General features: G+C 43.4%; 1 long non-coding RNA gene across 50 annotated transcripts; it reads right to left on the bottom strand.

Moving 5' to 3' along the window:
- Positions 1 to 749: 749 nt before the first annotated feature.
- LOC126992265 (uncharacterized) lies at positions 750 to 3,237 on the bottom strand. 50 transcript variants are annotated; one of them, XR_007746448.1, is made up of 4 exons: positions 1,849 to 2,675; positions 1,658 to 1,766; positions 1,068 to 1,549; positions 750 to 905 (listed from the first exon to the last, which is right to left on the bottom strand). It is a non-coding gene; the product is annotated as an uncharacterized LOC126992265 (long non-coding RNA). The 50 variants fall into 50 exon arrangements; XR_007746420.1 differs by lacking the exon at positions 750 to 905 and adding an exon at positions 1,604 to 1,630 and having other exon boundaries at positions 1,347 to 1,549; positions 1,685 to 1,766; positions 1,849 to 2,677; XR_007746421.1 differs by lacking the exon at positions 750 to 905 and adding an exon at positions 1,604 to 1,657 and having other exon boundaries at positions 1,347 to 1,549; positions 1,712 to 1,766; positions 1,849 to 2,677.
- Positions 3,238 to 3,877: the final 640 nt, after the last annotated feature.

Genomic DNA, 3,877 nt, shown 5'->3' with positions numbered 1-3,877 from the left:
GATGACTAAGATGATTCAGGGGTTGATAAACTTGCCATACGAGGAAAGACTCAAACAGTTAAACTTGCATTCTCTAGAAAGGCGAAGGGTGCGTGGAGACATGATCGAGGTTTATATATGGATGAAGGGCTTTAATAAGGGAGATATTCATAAGGTTTTGTTGGTTAGAGAACCGGGTAGGACACGAAGTAATGGGTTTAAACTGGATAAATTCAGATTTAACAGGGACATAGGCAAAAATTGGTTTACCAACAGGGTTGTGGATGAGTGGAATAGGCTTAGCAGTCATGTGGTGAGTGCCAATACAATTGTCACATTCAAAAATAGATTAGATAAATTCATGGACAGCGATACTAGGTGGGGTTAGATACACGGGAGTTTAGGGTCAAAGGAACTGCCTTGTATAGGCCTACCGGCCTCTTGCAGATTCCAACGTTCTTATGTTCTTATGTTATCTGACTGGCGAGATGTCAAAAGCGGTGTTCCACAGGGGTCGATGTTGGGACCTGTTCTGTTTTTAGTGTACGTAAATGACATTGACGAGGGGCTATCGTGTAAAATATCGAAATTTGCCGACGACACAAACATAGCCAGCAGAGTCACTACGACAACGGATAAAGAACACTTCCAAGCTGATCTCGATCGTTTGAGCAGTCCCAGTAGCTAAATTATATTGTTTGTTATTGGGTTGTTTATTTATTTATTTATTATGTTGTTTTAGTTTGTTTTGTTTTTGTTTTGTCTTGTTTTGCTTTGTTTACTTTGTTTTTTTCTTTTCCTTTTCTTTTCTTTTCTCTTGATGTTTTCTTTTCTTTTCTCTTGATGTTTTCTTTTCTTTTCTTTCTGTTGGTGTTGCTGGCTGTGGATGAGCCTCCTCCTCCCCAGAAGACTCACCCGTCACCCGCCTTGCGGCCCCAGGGGCCGAAAGCTCGATGACTTTTTAGTTATTTTCTTGATATTGTAATTTCATTTTCTTTTCTCGATGATTTAATTTCCTTTCTCTAGCCTCTATCTTGACTGTGTGGGTTAGCCTCCTTCTCCCCAGAGGAGATTCACCCGTCACCCACCCTGCGGCCCCAGGGGCCGAAAGGTGGATGACTTTTCTGTTTTCCTTTTCTTGATGTTTCTATCATCCTTTCTGGTGTTCCTGGGTCTGAACGAGCCGCTTTCCTCCCAGAAGAGACTCGCCCATAATTTTGTGATGTTGGTTTGGGCCGAAAGGTGGATGATTCTTTTCATTTCCATTTTCATTTTTCTAGTGTTACTTCTCTGCATTTTCCTTCCGGTGTTACTTCACATTTCTTCTTCTTGTGTTATTTATCTTCAAATTCCTTCTTCTTGTGTTACTCTTTTCAAATTCCTTCTTCTGTGTAACTCTTTTCAATACCTTCTTCTGTGTAACTCTTTTCAATACCTTCTTCTGTGTTACTCTTTTCAATACCTTCTTCTGTGTTACTCTTTTCAATACCTTCTTCTGTGTAACTCTTTTCAATACCTTCTTCTGTGTAACTCTTTTCAATACCTTCTTCTGTGTAACTCTTTTCAATACCTTCTTCTGTGTAACCCTTTTCAATACCTTCTTCTGTGTTACTCTTTTCAATACCTTCTTCTGTGTTACTCTTTTCAATATCTTCTTCTGTGTAACTCTTTTCAATACCTTCTTCTGTGTTACTCTTTTCAATACCTTCTTCTGTGTTACTCTTTTCAATACCTTCTTCTGTGTTACTCTTTTCAAATTCCTTCTTCTGTCTAACTCTTTTCAATACCTTCTTCTGTGTTACTCTTTTCAATACCTTCTTCTGTGTTACTCTTTTCAAATTCCTTCTTCTGTGTTACTCTTTTGAATACCTTCTTCTGTGTAACTCTTTTCAATACCTTCTTCTGTGTTACTCTTTTCAATACCTTCTTCTGTGTAACTCTTTTCAATACCTTCTTCTGTGTAACTCTTTTCAATACCTTCTTCTGTGTAACTCTTTTCAATACCTTCTTCTGTGTTACTCTTTTCAATACCTTCTTCTGTGTTACTCTTTTCAATACCTTCTTCTGTGTTACTCTTTTCAACTTCCTTCTTCTTGTGTTACTTCATATGCCTTCTTCTAGTGTTACTTCTCTTCTTCTGGTGTTCCCTTCTTTCCCTTCCTTCTCTCGGTGTTTCCATGTCGTCTTTTCCTGGTTTTGTATGTTGGAACGCGTTAGTCTCCTTCTCCCCAGAGAAGACCCGCCATACCAACATACAAGACGCTTTAAACAAAGCAAAACAAGACAATTTTTTTTGGATTTTTTGTTTTTGTATTTTTTTTGGATTTTTCGTTTTTTATCGTAGTCGGCATGACACTTGCCTTGCTTAGGGGAATTGTACCTCCCCATGCGTCGAACCTTCCATTGGAACGTGTCATTAACTCGTCGTCTGGCTAATAAGAGGTCAGTAACTGCATGTCTTGCTGCCACTTCACGCCCCCCCAACCCCCGGACCCTCGGGATCTCCGACACCTCCGTGGACGCTCCGGGGGAGCCGAGGCGCCCTGCCGGAGCCCTGAGCCCTGCGACGCTCGCCAGGAAGGCCTTGGGCCCCCTGACGCTCCCCAGCCCCGCGAGGCGAGGAGGGTGGATAGCAAGATGAGCCTCTTAAAATTCCAGACGGGATTAATTCAAATCAATCGAAAACACAGTGAAGGCGCCGGAGACCGCTTTTGTTGGATCAAGGATGGCAGGACGAAGGCCAAAGGAAGGTGACAGAGGAAGGGAGGAATAAAGGGGGGAAGGTGACAGGAGGAAGGGAGGATGGAGAAAATGACAGGACGAAGGAAGGAACGAGGGAAGGAAGGAAGGAAAGCAACAACGAGGGAAGGAAGGAAGGAAGGAAGGAACGACGGAAGGAAGGAAAGTGATGTGACGAAAGTGGGAAGTTGACAGGGCGAAGGAAGGAGACTGAACCGCCAAGATTCTGCCCGGGATTGGCGCGAATGGCGAGGCCCCGAACTGACTGACTTGGCGACTATATTATAGTGTTGCTGCCTCGGCCTGTTCCGTTACTCTACTTCCCTGATTTGCTCACCACGGCCTTCGCCTTTGCTGTCCTTCATCTTCCACCTTTGATTAGATAGTTAGTGTAGCTTATCACAAACAGCCTCGTAAGGACCAGCAGGCCTGCTGTTGTTTGTTCTCTCTTTGTGTTTCTTTGTTCCTGCTCCTCCTCCTTTAAAAAGAAAAAAAACAGACCTCGTGGTTGCCTTATATGAGGACTGTGAGAGAATAAGTTACCTCCTCCTCCACCTTCACCTCCTCCTCCTTCTCCTTCTCCACCTCCACTTCCACCTCCACCTTCACCTCCTCCTCCTTCTCCTTCTCCACCTCCACTTCCACCTCCTCCTCTCTCTCGTTTCTTCACAAACCTCATAGTTTCAAAAATATTAACAGAAACACATCAAAACACTATACATATTACTTAATCTTGAGAGAGAGAGAGAGAGAGAGAGAGAGAGAGAGAGAGAGAGAGAGAGAGAGAGAGAGAGAGAGAGAGAGAGTAAAGTAGGAATCGATTAATGAGTTGGGTTTGTAAACGCATTAGAACGGGACTAATTGTCAATAACATCGCGATCACAGGATTATGGGGATTAAGGGAGTGACGATTATGGGATTAAGGGAGTGAGTGGCTGGGAGGGAGGGAGGGTTGGGAGGTGAGAGAGAGGATTGAGGGAGACCGGGAACGGGACAGAGAGAGAGGGAGAGCAGTGGAGAACGAGGTGAAGGAAATAACACGGATACACAAGGATATGAGGGGACTATTAACCCGGTAGCCGCAGGGACCATGTTTCTTAATGGTCCCTCTAAGCGAGAAAAATGAGAAAAAAATCATCACTCACACAAATCATTTCAT

Source organism: Eriocheir sinensis, unplaced genomic scaffold (assembly GCF_024679095.1).
Source record: "Eriocheir sinensis breed Jianghai 21 unplaced genomic scaffold, ASM2467909v1 Scaffold43, whole genome shotgun sequence".
Classification (NCBI taxonomy): Eukaryota; Metazoa; Arthropoda; class Malacostraca; order Decapoda; family Varunidae; genus Eriocheir; species Eriocheir sinensis.
Note: the sequence above shows the minus strand (reverse complement) of the source record. Positions and strands in the feature narration are given on the sequence as shown.